Below are 21,711 nucleotides of genomic sequence, written 5' to 3'. Positions count from 1 at the left end.
ATATTCTAGCTATCTTTTTTTGTGCATAGATACGCTTTTGCTTTTAACCAAAATTGTATCATACTGCAGATAATATTTTATAAATTGCTTTATAAAGTTAACAATCTGACCATAACTTGTCACGAAATATTCTTCTACAATAGCATATTATGGCAGCCTCTACTAAGAGCCATGAGTCTCCATTGACCATGAATGGTTAATAACGATTTCTAGAGTGACTACAGAGCCACATTACTGTGATGGCCCCAGTGCTAAAGGGAAGGGCACAGGCTCCATCCTGGCCAGTTCCTCCCTACCCAGTGGACTTTGAGAGTTTGTAGAGGATTGAGTCATATCCCTCCATTAGCTTAGATCCTGCTTCTGTCTCTCCTTTCTACAGTCTACAGACCAGTGCCAAGGAGCCAAAGAGAAGAAATGAGAATAACCAAGGTATGCTGTGTCCAATTAATTAATTATTAGCAAACAAAGGACAAAACATTGTGACTGTAAGCTTCATGACAGCAGGGAGTTTGTATATCTTTTCACCTGTGTATCGGTAGTACCTAGCACCATACCTGGCACATTGTAGATAATATATATTTGTGGAATAAATGAATGAATGAGCAATTAAAAAATACATTTGACTGTTTTCTAGTTTGCATTTTCTTGAGTGGCAGAGAGAGTAATGGACTTTTAGTTAGTGCCCTTGGAATGCCCACAGGGACATATCTCCAGAAGGAACTCATTCTCATGTTGCATTGGAAGTAACACACGAGCAGATACATGGTTTTATACTTCTAGCCGGAATGCATGAAAACCCTGAGATCTATCTGTCTTCTGCTCCTATGTGGCTAGTCCTGCCTGCTCCTCAATTTGGTCAAAAGAGAAAAACAAAAACAAACAAACAAACAAACAAACAAACATAAAAAGTTTTGAGTCCCAAGGTCCTTAATTTGAACTTACAATTAACGTGCATTATAAATTAAATCTGGCAATTTAAATAATTAAATATTTTACTTATCTCTTTTTTCCTTTTTTATGGGTTTATGAAACCTATATAAAAACCTATGAAACCTACACAGTCTGTGAATGGAATGTGTGCTACTCTAGGAAATGAATAAATACGTTATCAATAGCAGGGGAATCAGTTGCACTTAACGTGACTCAAAGTTAGGAAGTGTGAGGTTAAAAAAATGTAGGGTTCATTGGATTTTTTCTTTCTTTTTTAAATTTAAAAAGTACAAGTTACCCTGGGAAAAATGACCAAGAAATAATAGAAAATAACCACTTTGCTTCAAAAGATGTTTTGCAGCAATTAGCCAAAGAAGAAGCCGTATTCTCTGCAAGACATCCTCCTCTATTGTGTGCAGTAGGGTTGGCTGTTCCTTGACCCCTCTCACTCACCTACCTCTGGCGCTTTGTTCAGGGGGCAGAGGCAGAGCGAGACCCTTTTGGTAAATTTATCCTGTTGGAATAGCAAATGGAGAATGCTGTAATGCATTCACCCTTTCCTCTATCCATCCATCAATCGTTGTATTAATCAATCAATTGAAAAGCCTGTTTAAGCATCTCTCTACAGCCTATTATCCACATTGAGTCAAAGAAACATGGCTGCTATGCTTTGCAGCTTGTAGTTCAAGAGAAAACAACAATGGAGGTAGGCACGGAGGATAAATAGACAACAGGTAAAACACTGAACAAGTATGTGAAATGAAAAGAATGATAATATTAACATTGTCAATCAATTAACAGGTAGCTATGGTGTGGTAATTACATGCTCAGCACTGGGTTTGGGTGTTCTGCAAGTTAAATAGCTAAAAATCAGGAAAAATTTTTTTTTTAATTAATTACAGTTTTAAGTTGAGAAACTAAAGAAATTTACTTTCCATTCTGGATAAAGCTTTGTGGAGGCAATAGGACGGGAATGAAAGGAGGGTGTGTGTTCCCACTTTGGTACTTGTTGAAAAGAATAAAATAGCTATGATGGGAGAGTGAACAAGTGATGGTTGAGACACTTGGATAACTTTAAAATCACAAAAGTGCAGAGTTGGAATGGGCCTGAAAAATCATTTTTTTCAACCCTTCCCACTGTATCTAAAAACTGAGGCAAATTCAGAGGTTTGTTTTGTGGAGAATAAGATGTTGGTCAAGTAGGCATGAGAGGAGCCTGTTAAGGGACACAGAAGGAGACACAGGAAGTGAGGCCTTCCTTGGATGTTATCCTGCCCCCGAAGAGGCCTCCAAAGCTGCTCCAAAGGGTCTTGTTCCTTATTTGTAGTCCATTTAAGAAGGCCCTAGAGGAGAATAGGGTTGATGTAATCAAAACCCATAGTGAGATGATCTCTTCAGTAACAAAAATAAGAGGCTGGAATTCAGTGAAGAAATTGTATTAATCCAGGCAAATGGTGCCCAAAGCCTGTATTTTGGATGTTTCACTCCTCTAACTTATGCATCAGGAAAAAACAAAATCCTTATTACCTGCTAAGGACTACTAAATTCCAAATCTTAATCAAAGTTCACTGACGTTGATATCCCAGCTTAATATATAATTAACCCATTTTTGAAATCTGGATAAAAGATGAAGTGAATGCTTTTGGACAGACTGGGCTAGCTATGGAAACTAAACTGAATGATCATAATATCATTTCAAAATATCTAAGGAGTGAAGAAATCAAATCTTTGTTGACTACCAACCCATAGTAGTTATTGTGCTAAGCGCTCCAACATTACCTAATTAATCCTTATAATCCTCAAAATAAAGTAGTATTATCCACATATTACAGACTCGGAGGCTTAAAAAGTCAAGTAACTGGACCCAAATCCCAAATAAAGTCACTGAGTGATAAGGAGTGGGTCTTATGACAACAAGCCACTGCTTTGCCACAGCACCATGCTGTCTTACATAATTTGGACTTTTTTTTTCTTTTAGGGATAGATTATCTCAAAGTTAGGTGAAATCAATATTTCTCACCCATGCAGTCCCCCAACCCCCAATTCACTGGGCATACAGGTTATAATGGTTGGGTGGATGTGTGGTTCTTCCTATTTTTGGTACAATCATGACATTTCATTTGGATATAGTTGTGGATATCCAGAAAGTCTTTATGCTCAGGATCTGGTAAGAAGCCATTTGGCTAAAATTTTTCAAGCATCAAAAAGAAGTAAAAGTTTTTCTCACCAGAGAGGATAAAACTCCAGAAAAGGACTGAGGCTGCTGATAAAGTATCTTAGACCCCCATCCTGCCCTTCTGAAATCAAGTTCCAATTTTAGGAGTGCTAATGTGTCAATCTGTACTCCTAAAGTTTTTCACCGTAGACCTGGGATTATGATTTACCGCTCACATTTGTCCTGAGGTTGTGTCTCCCAGACCCCTATGACCACGTCCTTGAAGACGTTGGAAGAGACTGCACTTCTCTTTCCATGATACATGAATATTTCTTCTACCACCTTTAAAAAACGTAATTGTGAGGAGTTTTCAGTGTACAGAGGATCTCCTGGAATCCCCCAACTATTTGAGATTGGTTCCATATAATGAAGATATTGATGCCAGATCACAAGGTGATTGGAACAGAGGCTCTCAGTGATTGCTTTTTGACAAGCAAGCAACAAGAGGCTGCTGGATCGTAGTGCACCATCTGGGGGAACTTGTACATGTGAGCTCTCCATGACCATGGCTGCTGGGGACCCACATGCAGCTCTAGGAGTGTGAGAGCGTCCTGAGGATTCTCTTAGTTTCTTGCTGTTTGAGAGATGCTCAGACATTTTCAGGGGCCTCTGACAAAAAGCAACATCACATTTCCACTCAAGACTGAAAGTTACAGTGGAGCAAGTGAAAACCCCGAGGGGGTAGTTCTTTTAATTTTGAAATCTAAAAAGAGCTAAAAGGTTCTTTCTGCTCTGTGTCTGGCCATTCTAAGAGCCATTCTGCCCAAATAATACCAATTTAACAGAGGGTAGGGAGATGGGAAAACTAATAGAAATTGCACTAAACTAGGATCTTTATAATGATTGCATTTTTCCTAGGTGAGAAGTATTATTCTTTCTATTTTTACATATTAAGAAACCGAGGCTCTGGAAAATGAGATGTCACAGAGTTGGTAAGGGGTAGAGCCACATATTCAAGTCTTGGTGTGACTGCGAAATCCTCCATAACAGTGCTGTTCAATATGATAATTATTAGCCATTATAGCCCTTTTAATTAAAATTAAAATTAAATTTAATAAAATATTTAATGCCTTAGTCAAACTTCAGGTGCTCATTAACTGCATGTGGCTGGTGACTAGTATTGAACAATGCAGATATGGAATATTTCCTCCATCAAAGAAAGTTCTGTTGGACAATGCCTCTCTATAACCATGCTGAGAACTTCCTTTGGCAGAAGTATTTGTGGAAAATAACAGTAGTGAAACTCTTCTGCTATGTTAGTGAAGAATGGTGGAGGTAAAGGGAAAGATTGATGTACTTGGAAAATCTTTAACAAAGAAAGTAGTTTAGTTGTACACACATAGTATTAACTAAGCCAATGGCAATGACAATAGTAATATCTAATTGTTCACTGCTTCTTATGTGGTAGGTACTACTCTAAACTTTATGCATATGAAGTTATTTAATCCTCACAGCAATCCTACAAAGTAGATGCCATATGATCTCCATTTTATAGATGAGGAAACTGAGGCACAGTGAAGTCAAGCAACCGCCTAAGGTTATCCAGATAAAGGAAAGTAAACCAGGATTGCAACCCAGATAGTCTGGCTTCAGATACTGGATGCATAACCATTATGTCATACAAGAATGTTTTACAGGTGTACATAAGAGAAAGTTTTGAGAGTAAGTTGCTGGTTAGAAATGGAGGTATAAAAAGCAATGCATTGTTTTTTAAAAACAGAATAACCTGAAAACTAAGCAATACTTCCTTTTGCATGCTGTCTGTGTTCATGTGTGCACAGTATGTTAAGTACATATTACATATAATTTTATACATAAAATACATATTTTAAGTACATACATACACATACATACAAAATTTGTGTTTGCGTGTGTGTGTATACATAGCAGTTTATGAGACCAAGTCAGATACAGTGTTGTTAATGAGAAGTAAATAAGATAAAAGGAGAGGATATTATAATTGGAAAGCAACAACTATTATATAGTCAATTATTGGTAAAATTTATTTTCTCTGCCTGCTTCAACCATAAGTAAAGGAGAAAAATATTGGTTAAGATCAAACCCAAATGAACTAATCTCATTGTTTTTGTAAGTTTTCCAGTTTGCAAAGTAGGTTTAAAAGTTTCGCAAATGTTTCAGAAAAATTTTGGAAGAAGGACTTCAGGTTTGACTTGAATGACCAGAATTTAAATTCCTGTTATCTGTGTGTAAGGTGTGCTCTTGGAAGTTAAGAATTCTTTTGTATCTACTTATCTAATGCATTCCCAAATGATGTTCATTTGCCCATTCATCTCAGTTTTATCCTCACCATTATCCTTGCAAAGGAGGATAATTTTTCACAACAAGTACCACGTGTGTGTTGAGGCCATTGCCATTTCAAGTGTTAAGAGTGGTTCTATTCATGTCCTCTGCCCACTTTTTGATGGGGTTGTTTGTTTTTTTCTTGTAAATTTGTTTGAGTTCATTGTAGATTCTGGATATTAGCCCTTTGTCAGATGAGTAGGTTGCAAAAATTTTCTCCCATTCTGTAGGTTGCCTGTTCACTCTGATGATAGTTTCTTTTGCTGTGCAGAAGCTCTTTAGTTTAATGAGATCCCATTTGTCGATTTTGGCTTTTGTTGCCATTGCTTTTGGTGTTTTAGACATGAAGTCCTTGCCCACGCCTATGTCCTGAATGGTATTGCCTAGGTTTTCTTGTAGGATTTTAATGGTTTTAGGTCTAACATATAAGTCTTTAATCCATCTTGAATTAATTTTTGTATAAGGTGTAAGGAAGGGATCCAGTTGCAGCTTTCTACATATGGCTAGCCAGTTTTCCCAGCACCATTTATTAAATAGGGAATCCTTTCCCCATTTCTTGTTTTTGTCAGGTTTGTCAAAGATCAGATAGTTGTAGCTATGCGGCATCATTTCTGAGGGCTCTGTTCTGTTCCATTGATCTATGTCTCTGTTGTGGTACCAGTACCATGCTGTTTTGGTTACTGTAGCCTTGTAGTATAGTTTAAAGTCAGGTAGCGTGATGCCTCCAGCTTTGTTCTTTTGGCTTAGGATTGACTTGGCGATGCGGGCTCTTTTTTGGTTCCATATGAACTTTAAAGTAGAAGACATTTATGCAGCCAAAAAACACATGAAGAAATGCTCATCATCACTGGCCATCAGAGAAATGCAAATCAAAACCACAGTGAGATACCATCTGACACCAGTTAGAATGGCCATCATTAAAAAATCAGGAAACAACAGGTGCTGGAGAGGATGTGGAGAAATAGGAACACTTTTACACTGTTGGTGGGACTGTAAACTAGTTCAACCATTGTGGAAGTCAGTGTGGCGATTCCTCAGGGATCTAGAACTAGAAATACCATTTGACCCAGCCATCCCATTACTGGGTATATACCCAAAGGACTATAAATCATGCTGCTATAAAGACACATGCACACGTATGTTTATTGCGGCACTATTCACAATAGCAAAGAGTTGGAACCAACCCAAATGTCCAACAATGATAGACTGGATTAAGAAAATGTGGCACATATACACCATGGAATACTATGCAGCCATAAAAAATGATGAGTTCGTGTCCTTTGTAGGGACATGGATGAAACTGGAAAACATCATTCTCAGTAAACTATCGCAAGGACAAAAAACCAAACACCGCATGTTCTCACTCATAGGTGGGAATTGAACAACGAGAACTCATGGACGCAGGAAGGGGAACATCACACTCCGGGCACTGTTGTGGGGTGGGGGGAGGGGGGAGGGACAGCATTAGGAGATACACCTAATGCTAAATGACGAGTTAATGGGTGCAGGAAATCAACATGGCACATGGATGCATATGTAACAAACCTGCACATTGTGCACATGTACCCTAAAACCCTAAAGTATAATAAAAAAAAAAAAGAGTGGTTCTAGGCTGAGTGTGGTGGCTCACACCTGTAACCCCAGAACTTTGGGAGTCCGAGGCAGGTGGATCATTTGAAGTCAGATGTTTGAGACCAGCCTGGCCAACATGGTGAAACCCCATTTCTACTAAAAATACACACACACACACACACACACACAAATTAGCCAGGAGTGGTGGCACACACCTGTAATCCCAGCTACTGGGGAGGTTGAGGCATGAGAACTGCTTGAACCTGGGAGGTGGAGATTGCAGTGAGCAGAGATTGCACCATTGCTGTCAGCCTGGGCGACCGAGCAAGACTCTGGCTCATTAAAAAAAAAAAAAAGTGTGGTTTTATTGATATCATACTTGTTGGGTGGGTTAGTCCTGTGGATATAGCTTTTATTTTAAGTAAATACAGAAGTACTTAGAAAGTGCTAGCACTTATGCTTGTAATTTTTCAATTAGGAACAATAATATGTAAAACTAAATTAAATTTTCATCATTAACAAAGTCCTTTAGTTCTCAAGTGGAAACAATGTAAAACTCTATTTTGTAACATTTTTGCTAATGAGTAGCTTTTTTTTTAAGTATGGGAAACATGACTTTTCTTTTTTAAATAGAAATACAACTAGTATTTTAAGTTGTTTGGTATAACTTTCTAAATTAAGATACTATCCATGAAAACAAAAGTCTCATTACCTTTCTGGTGGTATGTAAGCATCACCTTAACAAACTGGCATGTGATATCAGACTACGTTACTATGACCATATATGAAAAATTCTCTTAACTTTGCAATGGTTGCAATCTTACCTGTCTTTCCCATCACTATGCCCATTTTAAATACCTATTTTAAACCAAATGAAAAATCTTTATTATAGAGTGTTACAGAATGGAGGATTTTTAAAAGAATTATTCATAAAATTATCCATTTTTTTTCTCAAGAAGATAAAGTGCACTGACTATTACATACAGGAATTGGTGACTTGAATTTTATCTTTTTGAGCTGTAATTTCAATATTGGAAACAACTTTAGAGATCATCTAGCCCTTCCCTCTTAGAAGCTTTAGTAGACCCACCCCAACCCTGCACACAGCGAAGACTTGAGCCTGGATTTTCTCTCTAGGAGGCATTAACCAACCAAAGCTCACCATTTTTTGTTCACTTTTTGACCAAACCTTGGACGCATCAAATCTTGATTTAATAAACATTTAAACCACTTGAGAAATAGATTGCTGTTTTGCTTTGCTTAGCTGCTGCAATCAAATATGTACTAAGTCTCCTGTGCACATGATCCATGCAGCGCTGTGCTGAGTCTATCAAACCACAGAACTAGAAGGGGCCTTTGAGATTATCTAGTTCAATTGCCTTGGCTTTCAGATGGAGAAAATGAGAAGTGAACGGGTGTTACAGGGCCACACAGCTAGCCAGCATCAGATCTGTGCCCCTATTCCAGATGGCCTGACCTCGAGTCTGGTCCTCCTATTACTATGCTATTTCCAGTGCAGTGTACAGTTCCGAGGGTATAGTCAGGTGTTCAAACAAGGATCCAAACATTGCTGAGGCCTATTGACTTTTGTTCCTGTTGCCTTATGGGTGGTTGGGACATTGACAAAGCATAAATATTTGCCAAAGAATCATGAATAAGCTCAGCTGGGAATCAACTTTGATATGCAAATGACAGAGGTGGTTATAAACATGAAAAAAAAGTTTTTTTTTTTAATTAAAAAAATAAGTGGTAAAGCACATGGGGTCAGGCAAGCCATTTAAGAAAATGGCCTTCTCCATGGCATCTCATTGCTTTGGGAATATTGCAGTGGAATGGGAGCTTTGATAATCTCTGCGAAGAATAATGGCAATGGGAAAGAAGGCTGCTTGTCGACAGTAACCTACAGACAAATGAAAACCCGGGCTGCGTCCTGAGAGTTTTAGGTAATCCAGGCTCATAATTTGATTTGAGAAGAGCTACTCCAGGCTACTGTGTAATTATAGAAGCATTCACTCGGCTGGCTCCTGTTCGCCTCATCACGTTCTACTTCATTGCCCTTTATACTAAAGCCCCTGTTGATGAGAGGGCGGAAACAGTAAGTACAAATAAAGCAATTAGCAGGTGGGGAATGCTACCACTGTTTAAGGATAACATACAATCTTTATTGGTACTTATTAAGTAGAAGTCTAGAGCTTAGAGACAAAGGGAAATATCACAAGCCACAAAAATGAAAAGGAGTGTGGGAACAAAAAGAGAATGGGGAAAAATTATACCAATGTTATCTACTTCATATTTCACAAATCTTATCCCAGAGGCTTGTTTAAAAAATACTATTAAACCTCCAGTTTATTTATATTATAGTGAATTACATTCTCAACTAAAATTCACCTTCCAGTCTTCTTCCTTCTTCGGACCTACTCTTTTATGATGTGAATTAACTTGAAAAACATTTTAAAGAGTTACTGTGTTCCATTGAGTTTTGTATTTGGGTTGTAGTTAAATCCGCCAGCAGGGGGAGTTAGGATAATTAACAAACCTTGGCAGGTCCTGACATTTAGAACATAGATACATAGGCACTGTTGGCAGCACTGAAAATGCCCACTGTAGATAAGGAATATAATGGGCAAAAGGAGGAAAGCAAGAGGATTTCAAGTGTTCTTCAAATCCCAGCACAGGATATTGAAGATGGACAAGAAAATAGGGCACAGGCTTTCTACCTCCATTTGCAGAGTAATCCACGCACTCTGATTCTTGGTTTACTTATCTGAAAGCAGGGATAATATAACTCTGTTCATCCAGAATGCTATAATTCTCATATATTGCTAGATAGCATTGCTCTTCATGCTCTAGCCTTATTTCTTCTGTCTGAGCACCAAGGTAGAGTATAAATAATTGCCGTGCTTCTCAGAGCAGCCACAAGAAGTTGTTGCTTGCATCTGATTTGGGCCTAGTGCCTTTGTCCTTGCATGCCTTATTAATTAAAGCTCTGCTGTCAACTTCAGCTACCTAAACAGGATATAGTCTCCAATTTGAATAGATTTTCAAGCAGTCAACTTGAAAGAAAGGTATGGGAGTTTGCAGAAAAAATCAATATGTTTTTCCTTTGCCTTAGTAGCAGGAGGGTACTTTGGGCAGAGATGTGTACAGATACCTAGAAAGATAAAGTTTTATACTGGCAGTAGAAATTGATATTGCAAAATTAAATCTTTATCTTCATCCTAAAAAAATTTAGCTTCTTTTAGGGAAAACTTCTGGTTCTCGCTTCAGGTTTTACGCATTCCTTCTCTTTTTCATCCTCCATCACCCAGCAGCCACTTGAGGCAGACCCAGAGCGTCAAAAGTAAAATCTCTTGGCCAATAATACTGAGAAAAATGTTTATTTCACCCTTTGACCGAAATCACAGCACCTTCGTAGGACATTATCTCAGTCAGATCAAATGTCTAAAGATGATCGTGACCAGGCCTTCCCAAGTATCATTCAAGGGAGGTGACTTATGTGGGCAAAGCAGGGCAGAACAGCTTCCAGAAGTACGCAAAATGCTTAGCACTTAGTGTTAATGTCTTTGGTGCCTTTTGATAGTGCTAGTAAACATGTAAATATACATATCACGAATTTTCTTTTGGAAAGTGTACATTGTGTATTTAAAACAGATTTTATTTGAGGATCACCAATATGCTCATGAATTTTTATGATCCCAGACCTACATGTCCAAAAACATTGAAATTCTCAAATGACGAATACTAAGCCATAATTTCATAAACACACAGAATTTTCATTTGTAGTCTCTCTCATTTCCATCATCATCCTCTTCATAATTGCCACTATCCACTGACTTTGTTTTAGTGCTTCATAGTTTTAAAGGTGTTTCATAGTCATGAATTTACTTAATTCTTAACAATCTGTGAATTTGACAGGTGATATAATATGATTTTGCAAATAAACAGACACAGAGAAGCTCTGTGACCTACTCAGGGATGGCTCTGTTTGGGATGGTATTTAAGTGTCTAGGTCAGTTCGAATCGGGTCTCCATCTATTATCAAATGCAAGAAACTGGAAATAGTTTCAGTAACTATTCAGCTCTTGTGTACTGAGTAAAAAAATGGAGCAAAATATTCACACATCCTCTTGTGCCTGGGAATCTTGGTATTTTAGAAATGTGGCAAGTGGTAGAACAGGATACAGAGAGTATGATTCACCTTTCTACCTCTCCCTTTCTCACCTCTGTATCTCTCCTTTTGTGTCAGATTAAAAAATAAAGTAATGGGCAAACCTAGATGGTCGTGGTTGAGCAGAAAGACTTGTGATTGTAACTACTTAAACCTGTGAACAAGACTTCACAAATAATCCCTATAGATGCCTCTTTTCTCTAAGATCTCACCCCACTCTGGGGCACAAGAACTTGGTTGTACTTTTGGGAAGGCTGTCAAGAATTCTTCTGCTTTGGCAAACCCAGAGGTGCACCATTTCTGCTGTCGAGTTCATCTCCTCCAATGTAGACTTCTAGTAAACTATTTTTCATTACATATTGATACGTAGTTCACCTTCGATCATTGCAATTTGATGACAAGGAACCTTTCCAAGAACATACTCATTGACAGTTTGAAGGGCTGAACAAATGTCTTTTTATTTATATATGTATGTATGTATGTATTTATTTATTTATTTTTGAGATGGAGTCTTACTCTGTAGCCCAGGCTGGAGTGCAATGGCGTAATCTTGGCTCACTCCAAACTCCGCCTCCCGGGTTCAAGCGATTCTCATGCCTCAAATTCTGGAGTAGCTGGGACTACAGGTGCATGCCAGCATGCCTGGCTAATTTTTGTATTTTTATTTTTTATTTTTTTATTTTTTGAGGCGGAGTCTCACTCTGTCACCCAGGCTGGAATGCAATGGCGAGATCTCAGCTCACTGCAACCTCTGCCTCCTGGGTTCAAGCTATTCTCCTGCGTCAGCCCCTTGATTACAGGAGTGTGCCACCACGACCGGCTAATTTTTGTACTTTTAGTAGAGACAGGGTTCCTCCATGTTGGCCAGGCTGGTCTCGAACTCCTGGCCTCAGGTAATCTGCTCGCTTCAGCCTCCCAAAGTGCTGGGATTACAGGCATGAGCCACCGCTGCTGGCCAAATGTCTTTATCTTTAAAACAAGCATTTCATCTACAGTATTTGTAAAGGAGTGGGATTTGTTCTAATTAGATTTGTTCTCATGGAGGACAGCATTGTTTTTATTGGCTTGTGAATGTGACCAGAGATACTTGCAATCTACCTCATATATGGGTTCTTTAGTTCACAATGTCCCACCTGGATGCCTTTTAGGCTTTCTTGTCCTCATGGTAGCCTGCCACCTCTTTGGGCCTGGGCCTGGCCTGGAGGAAGCCTAAGTGAATCATCTCCTCACAGAATCAGTAGTAGACCATAAATGATGATGAATGCTTCCAGGTTGCCTGGAGCCACTGCACCTGATGCCATTTGAAACTCCCACAGGAAATACTGGTCATCCCATTCCAAGTGTCCTTGAAGCCAGTGGCAAATTCCTCTTGTTCACTCAAAAAGCATGCTTCCTGTTGTTTTTGGGTGGTCTTCCCAATACCTAGACCTGAGAATGTTTAACAGAGAAAATAAGGAGCATATTTTAAATTCTCAAGTAAAATACTCTCTGATTGGTAGAACTTGGATTTGATAGCATAGTGTGGAAATAGCATGGCTGTTTATTTACTATGAGCATTTTGTGACAAACAGGCCTGATTCAGGGTATGATAGCACCACCCTTCACTCTCTGAAGCAGCCAATTTCTACCAGCTGTTCAGGCCAGTTTCTGACTAAGCAAGTTGTTCCTTTTAGATCCTATCTTCAAGGCAGTTTCTGATGGTAGACAGAGGACACATTTTTCTCTGCTTGTCCGTGTGTCTGTACAATCATTGGCTGCTCAGACACTCCAGGTTGGAGGTCTGTGTAAGTTCCCCTCACCAGCCTTTCTTAACCAGATGCCAAGGACACACCCCAACTGGCTTGTAAAGGCAGTACATCTAATCACATAATGCCTCTATAATGTGGTTTTTTAAATTAAGTGACCCACAGGATATTAATCTGGTGGTAACAACTCCCAAGGGATGTAGCACTGGCAAACACTTCAAGAGCTGCTAGTACTAGTATTAAATGTGATGTTCATTTTGTCTAAACATATGGAAATAAAAATAAGCCATGGGAGAACTTCAGTGCTGTACATGCTATATTGTTCATAAACCTGTCATAAATAAGTGTCTCTTAAAAAGAAACCAATTAATAAATGTGCATTGAATTGCAAAGCTTAAATATTCTATAATACAGGGTCTCTCCTCCCCGCACCCTCCACCAGCATTCCTATCCCTGCCAGGGCCCCCCCCATCCACCTCCTTGTTACTTAAGCTGTTATAACGTTTTCCACTTTGTGACCTGTCTCGGTTTTGTTGTTGTTGATTGAGTTATTTGGTTGGTTCAGAGGCTTGAAAAAATAAAGAAAAAAAAATCTGTAAGCTATAAAATGCAGCTTCTTTCTTCCTTTGTCTGTGTATTAGAGTCTGGCTTGGCACTAGAACCCCACCCCAAACCTCCCACCAAGAGTATGTCATATTTCTATATGCTCATGCATGTTCAGCTTTACCTCTTTTGAAATGATGCCCAAAGCCCAGCAATGTTTACATAAGTAAAAGGGAGTTTCACTTTTATGCTGTAATTTCTACATGGAGCAGAGAGTTTTCCTAGCCATACTTTATACTTTGTTCATAGGTGAACTTTTATTTTTCTAATGTGATGTTTTTATCCAGCTTTGACAACAGATTTCTTTAGGAGATTACACACCTGGAATTAACTTTTTCTGCCAAGAATTACAGTGCACCTGGAAGTACTAAATCATTTTTATCTATGTTTTAGAAGCTTTGTGTAGTGAAATTGCGTATCTCAAACTTGACTTCTCTCTTGAGGAGAAGCTTAAGGACTGGAGTCGGGTAGATATGTATATGCTGGTGCTATGGGGTAAATACATCCAGGGTGTGTTTACTTTTCACCAGCCAAATACTCACTACCTGAACACCATCTCCCTGAGTACCTCACTTCTTAAATGACTCCGCTTACTGCATAACATATGGAAATGTGAGAATGCACTTTCAGCAGATTGCTATGTTTACACCAGTTCTAACACTAATCCCCATTAATGTTTGATATAGTCCCCAACAGGTTTCAAAAGATACCAGACACCATATCTACTGTGTGTGTGTTTGGCATGATACACACTTAAACAAGGGGAGTGATAAAGAAGGATTTTTAGAGATTTCTTTCCTAAAGTTATTTGCTAACTAGATTATTTTGAGAATGGGAAATACTTTCCATGAGTATGAATGACACCAAAATATAACATCCTTTAATTTAAAAAATATGCATGGAGTTCATTATAAATAGCCATACCATTCCATTTGGAGACATATTACATTTTCTGTTGGATAAAGTCTTGTGAGGTACAACTGTAAGACCATCTTCAAGAGATTTAGGATTACGAGTCAGAAAATTTATTACAAACTCATGCCTACACATTAGAAAGAGAATATTGTGTGAGTATTAGAAATTACTTACATGATTTCTTGGGGGTGGGGAGGGAAGTGTTATAGGAAATTTAGAGGAAAAAAGTCTTCAATCTTTAGGTTTTGCTACCAGCGTTAGAGCTCCTGCTTTTGTCATAAGACCAGGATATGCTCTTGTTTTCCTGACGTGAAGTAGTATTTCTAGAACAACAAACGCTTTTCATCCCTAGGCATCCTGAAGTTTGCCAAACTGGTTCTGCTTATTCTTGTCGAACAAGGATAATTTCTTCTCTTGGTTGTCTCTGATATAGTGTCAGCATTTTAAAGGCCAAAAGTTACCATAGTGACAAATTACTTGAGTATAAACATTTATTCTGTTTAGACAAAAATGCTGTAAGATTAAGAAAAGGATTAGAAAAATCGTGGATAAACCAACACATTTATTTTGATGGATTTCTTTCTTAGGCAACATAAGAATGATATTATAAGTGGTATTGTAAATAATGTTTAGTGAAAAAAGAGTACAGAAAAACAAAATATAGATACATTAAAATATATCTGCTATCAAATTCAAATATAAATAGTTGAATTTCACAAATTACTATTTTCTGTTACTGTGGTTTAATTTTACACAAATGTGACTAAATTCTGCCCTGGTTATAGATAAACTCATTATGTTCTTTAAGTAGTTCGAATTTCCTGATAACCAGTAGTCAAACTGAAGAACAAGCAGAATTAGTAGCCAAGTCTAATAAACAACCGGGAAAAATTGTATCTGTCTCATCCTCCTGGTTCCCACACACTCTAGTTACATCATTACTTAGCCTGTAAATTTGGAGGCCAATTGGGCTCCAGAGCTTGGGTCAGGTGACCAAAACATCAAAATGTGTCTGAAACTCTACCCTAAAGATGGGGTTTCAGCAGGGCCTCTGGATAGCTGACTCCTCTGCGGCTGCTGTGCAATTTTCGTATTTTATTTCACCTTTGCTTTCAGGCTTAGCTTTTGGTCCCACAGATTGATGGCTGAAGCAAACTCATTGATTTGGGTTTTTCTGTGCAGGTGCATGGGCAAAATTATTTCCTGTACCACATACTACAATCAGTTATGTAATAGCTTAAAAGAAAACAAAAACAGAAACTAGACCTTTCTCTATGAATTGATTTTCATCAGAGATCATTCTAACCCCTTGATTTTTATTTTATCTTTTTTTTTTTTTTGGTTTTGAAAACTGTTTTGGATTTTGTTATATTTTAAAACATAATTTAATGTCTAAATCCACAAAACTTAAAAGCCAAGGTTATTAGAGCCACTGGATGCAACTCCCCATCGATGGAGCTGAAATGCTCTGCTCCTCTTAAAAGGAGCGGAATGTGTAACTCTATCCCCTTGCTAAGGTTTCACAGGGCAAGTATAGTGATGACAACAACTACTTGTTTTCTGTAGATGTAGAAAGGCATTTTTTTTTTTTTTTTTACATGTGCAGGAAGCAACAAAAAACCTGGTTTTTGGGGACAGGTGAGTGAGTTGCCTTGCAAAAAATAAACCAAATAATCCTTAAAGTTGTAGTAACATATACAGAACCGAAAGCTTGACACCTCTGTACACAAACCTATTTTCATGTTCAGATTTACATTTCTCTTGATTGCTACAAGAGGGGCTATGATAGTTTCTGGCTGGGAATTTGTTTCAATGAAGTAAAATCCATCAGAAATGAAAAACGTCCTTGATAAATTGTTATCAGGTATTTAACAATGCTTTCAGGAAGCAGGGATGATGCACTAAAGACGGAGAAAACTCAGGTGAAAATTAATCTTGTTAAAAACCAAGGCAAACAAACAAACAAACAACAACAACAACAACAAAGAAAAACCAAGGCAAACAAACAAAACAAATTGTCCTTCTTCTTGGATCAAATAATTGCATGAACTCTATTCCGTGACTTACGCAACAAACATTTGTATGTACTAATTACCATGCTACTGGATAGGGATACAAAGAAAGTAATGAGATATGATAACAATGACAATGATAATAACAGCTACCATTTATGTAGTGCTCACGGCATACCACACTGCACTGGGCACTCTACATTTATCCTAATCCTCACATTAATTCAAGAAGGTATTTATTCTATTTTACAGAAGGAGAAACTGAGGATCAAGGAAGATAAATGATTTGCTCACGATTATGCTTCGGTTATGTGGTAAGCCATAGAGAGAATTTCAATCTACATTGGATTTATTCTAGGAACTCTGTTCATAACTGTTCTCCCACATTTTCTAGAGATCGAATAGAGATACAAGTGTTTCTTTGTCCTTAGGAGGTTTTAAGGTTTTACTCCCCATGGTGGGGTAAACTAGATGAAGAAATAATTGACATTACACATGTTAAAATATCAACAGGACTAAGTGCTTTAGGAAAGTCAAAGTTTCAGAGAAGAAGTAGTTTGGACCAGAACTTTTCTGAGGAACCCTGTGTCTATGGCATCGGAGCAGGAAGGAGTGTAGGTGGTAGATTAATGTTTGGTTATCTTTTCCCCTGCAGGTAATCCTTTGGAAATAACTGATTTCTAGTTTTATTCTGCAAAACTATCACTGAGAGTGCTGTGTACGACAGAGCAAACTACTGTCCCCACAGGTGCCTGCCAAATAAAGTAATAGGTGCTCACGTATTTTCCAGTACAAGTACTTCATTTTTAATTCATGGTCCAGGTCCTCAGTACATGCTGTTACTAATATTAGGTTTCAGCAGAGAATAATGAACAGGAACACAGGCCTGAATGTCTTAACATTTTTTAAACGACGTTTGCAGTGCGAAATTCTATTTCTGGCTTAATTGGAGTCTTTACATAAACAAGAGGAGGGCTCTGCAGTGTTGGGGAGGCATAATAGTCCCACAGCTTAGCAACAGAAAAGATAAGAGTCAGCATGATTTGGAACTGGTAGAAGGTTAATGCAGGCAGGCTTTTCCCCCTTAGGTCTCAGCATAGTATTCTTATGTTAGACAAGAAAAGGAGAAGTCTTCTGAGTTAGGATTCTAACTAGAAAGCCTAGATCAGCTCTTTGGGGGGAAGCTTTATTCCATCAGAAAAGGAGGGAGAGGAGAACTTGCTCTGGTTGGGAAATAGTACTGTTCAAGTGGTCCTCAAAGCAGGGCTGACTTATCCATTAGGTGCGGCAGGCAGTGTTTACGGGGCCCATGGTACTTTTAATGTTTTAATTACATTTAAAACAAAGAAGAAAAATGAACCTAATGATAATGAATATAAGATGATGATGAATTCAGCCTGGTTTATATTCATCTTTATACCAGTAGAGTTGTAAAGTATAACTTTTAATTATTTTTTGGAAGAAGGGATGATGGCAAAATGCCTGGAGCCCGTGAAAGTCATCATGTGGTCCTGCCCCAAAGAGGCCATTTAAACAAGTTAAATGACTTCAGTAGACAACCTGTTTTTTTCCCTTACTAGTGTTTTCTCACTGTAGATTCTACTTACAGCGAGTCTTTGAGAAAAAACCCAAAAAAACTATGTTGGTTAACAAAAGCATCAAACGCACATTCCCTCTAGGTTTCTAACAGTGCCCTGACTGGCATTGAGTTGGCATTAAACAGTTGGTTGTATATATTGGACATTGATTTAAAGAAAAAGCATGCTGATGTACTTATTCATTAAGTACAACTATTTATTGAGCATCAGCTGTGTGCCAGGCACTGTACTAGGTGCTATGGATATAACAGGAAATAAGACATTCTCCTTTAATTCAAAGCGCTTCAGAGAAAGACAGTAAGAAGAAACATAAAAATGACATTTTCAGGAGGTAGTGGGTTGATAAAAATGAGGTGGGGGAAATCCTTGCTTTCTGAATTTCTTTTTAAAAAGTGTATCAACCTCGCAATTAAAAGAGGTTTTCCTCTATGACATTCAGACACAAGCTAAAATCGTCATAAATACATGAAACAGAGATATTGCATTGTAGATGGTAGCTAAGCTTCTTATTTAAAAATAAACGATGTTTAATGATTTTTCAGTGAAAGGAGAACTGCTAAAGCTCATCTGACTGGGGTGATTTTGACCATCCAAGCACTCAGAATTGGTGAGTGTTGTTTCTGCAGAAGGGCTAAAGCTACTGCTGGGCAGCTTTTTCCTCACTGTTGCTGGGCCTGCTAGGAGTCATGATAAATTTTGAGATTCAACTGAAAGAAGAACAAATTTCACGGGGGCTCTCCAAGTCACTTGGTTTGAAGTAAGCACCAAACTCAATTCATTTAGTTTCTCATGATGAGACTTTCAGGCAACATATAGATCTTGCCTGGTCCATTCATATAATAGACATGTGTTTACTACATGCCCTACACATACCAGGCTCCATGCTAATGTTTGGTTTCGAGAGAGGAACAAAACAGACAATGGCTCTGCCCTCATGGAGTTTAGTTTCCCATTTTCCTGTTGGAGAGGGAGAGGTAATACAAATTTCAAACAACAGATGGGGTGACTGCAGGGTTCTAAAAGTACCATTCTAGTGGCTATCTTTTATTTTGGCTTTTTGGTAACAGCAACCCAATTCTTCTAGGCATACGGTCTTATATTGGTCAAGGGATTCTGTCTTTCTCTAGCCAGGAAGTGAGCTTGTGACCCAAGCTTAATCAATCAGAATCTCTTTCCTGGAGTTGTAAGGGGCTTGGTGTTGATTCCATGAGCATGTGGCCAGATTCTGAAAAGAAGATCCCCATTGATATCACAGAATAGTCATAAACAGCCATAATGGATGGGACCAGTGAGTTAAGGGTAACTTTTGCTTTACTTTGCCATTCGTCGGGCTGGGTTATTAAACTAGATTGACCCTAAATTCCTTTCACCTAGTGCTTCCTTTTTGGAAATCAGTAGGGATCATTCAGAAGAAGAATGTAAGCATAGACATGCTGACTGGATCAACATGGTATAATGGAAAGAGCCTGGGGTTGTACTGATTTTGGTATGCATACTGGGCAGTTTCCTCCAGTCTAAAATTGGAAGTGTGACACCAGCTCCACAAGGTTTTTGGAAAGTTTGAATCTAGAAGGCCCCATTTAATGCCCATGCCCATGAATGTCAGTTCTTTGCCCTTACCTACTTTCACTTCTTCTGCCTGAGCCCTACCACATACTGTCTTCATAAATAGTATGTTGCCAAGTTGGCTGGAAATTTTAAAATAATGGCAAAAATGTGCAATAACAACTCTGGAGAAAGAGATGAGATAGGGTTGGAAAGCTGATAAGTGAATCTTCAGCCACTTCCTCCTCCCTTTAGATAGTGTGGGCTTGGAGTGAAGTGTGGGCTTGGAGTGAAGTGTGGGCCGGAAATTTGACAATTGGCTAGATCTGTGGCTCGTGAACTCTGCCTGGCATGAACACTTCTATTTCAGCACATCTGTGATTGCCATATCACCAGCATTTGCAGAAATGGAGGATTAATTTTATTGTGCATTAGCTCAGCAGATCTGGTGACATAATATTGCACAACGAAGAAGGATTACTCACCAGTTTCTGGATGCTACATTTTTAGAAACTAACTCCACTTAACGACAAGTGTTGGATCTAACAACTTCCCCCTTTTCCCCACTCCCACTCTCCAATCACCCAACCAACAAATATTCCTTAACGTAAAAACCAGCTCGCATGGGACCAGATGGATGCAATTTTTCTTCAGGATAAAATTCTGGATATTTCCCCAAAGTAAAGATTTTATAATACTTCTTCATTTATTAAAAACAGATGTGCCATGTTTATAATATTGCTCTAAGCCCCCCTTTTTTTGGTTTATGGAAAGCAATTCGGGAAGGTAAAATAATATAGCATTTGTGAGTCATTTCTGAAGAAAAAATGCCAAAACTGTACAGTAGTCTGCAAGCCAGACAGGGGATATGGTCATAAGGAAATATGGCTACATCCCAGGGCAAACAAAGAGGAGACCTTGTTTCTACTTCTGTCATACATCTACTCAGGGTTTTGACATATCCTCTTTTCACCTATGACCTCCTTCTGCAGAAAAAGAGACTCAGAGACAGGCTGTTATTAAGGTCTAGTGGCTGGCAGAACTCAGTCGCACACCGCATCCTATAGTCTTCCTACTTGCCACTAAACCAGTACCATTTCCCTTACCTGTTGTCTTTTTAAAAGAACTTTTTCCCCCATCCTCATCTAGGCTACCTCACAGAGCCTTCTTTTTCTCCAGGTAGCACACCTTAAAAACTATTCCTTCCTTTCTCTATAGCCCCTTTGTCCATTCTGTCATTTCTACCTGCTGATGTTTAACCAGCTGCTGGGCTACTGTGTCACTTAAGTAGCTGCATTTAAAGTCTATGGAGTGCGGAGGGTACAGTGAGTGGACAAATGCAGAAATGAAATGTGTGTGTGCGTGTTCTTTATTGAGTGCTTATTGCATGCCAGACACTGCTCTAAGTTAGTTTTTAGAGTTTGTTATATTTAATTTTCCAATTTTCTATGAGGTATGAGTTTGGACAGACCCGCATTTAAGCCCTGCTCTATCATTTACTTGTAAAAATATGTAAGCTTTAAGTAGGCAATATCCATATTTTTATGGCTAATTCCTGCAATTTCTATTTGTATGGTTCAAAAAAACAGCTTTATCTCTCATATAGCCAGGGAAGATTTTTTTAAAAATTATTAAAAATATTCTGTCAATATCCTTTGTATTTGAAGCTCTGATGGCAAAACTGGATATATGCCATATTCATTTTTTTAACAGCAGAAAGTACAAAGAAAGTGATAAAAAGTACACAAACTACTCTAATTTAGTCTATGCAAGCAGCAGACAGTAAAATATAATGGTCTACTTATTCTTCTGTGATTGACAGCCAATCCTTGGAGCAATTTGCACTCCGATCAGATAGCAGGTTTTCTCCCATAACCTTGAGGTCCAAGTCTCTCTGCCCTTTATTGTGAAATTATCTGCCCTTTGACCCTTTGAAAAGATGGAGTCCCACATCTTCTAAAAGCCTTCCCTCAGTCCTGCACTGATGTGTACAGTAAATGACTGATTGTCTCCATTATATGACCACGGCAGGCACAGAGAAATACCTAACTCATTTTAGCAAAACTTATCCTAATTGGAACTGTAATCAAAGATAACTGGAATACTC

At 38.4% G+C, this 21,711-nt stretch overlaps 1 long non-coding RNA gene across 1 annotated transcript in view; it reads left to right on the top strand.

The window, feature by feature from the left end:
• Window positions 1-377: 377 nt before the first annotated feature.
• The window catches only part of LOC134733128 (uncharacterized), a 28,547-nt gene continuing 7,213 nt past the window's right edge, over window positions 378-21,711 (top strand). Inside the window, exons 1-2 of the long non-coding RNA XR_010116665.1 lie at window positions 378-429; window positions 16,714-16,775. This is a non-coding gene — a long non-coding RNA (uncharacterized lncRNA). The remainder of the gene's footprint in view (window positions 430-16,713; window positions 16,776-21,711) is intronic.

This window comes from Symphalangus syndactylus, chromosome 17, assembly GCF_028878055.3.
Source record: "Symphalangus syndactylus isolate Jambi chromosome 17, NHGRI_mSymSyn1-v2.1_pri, whole genome shotgun sequence".
Classification (NCBI taxonomy): domain Eukaryota; kingdom Metazoa; phylum Chordata; class Mammalia; order Primates; family Hylobatidae; genus Symphalangus; species Symphalangus syndactylus.
This window is presented reverse-complemented; position numbering and strand designations above follow the sequence as displayed.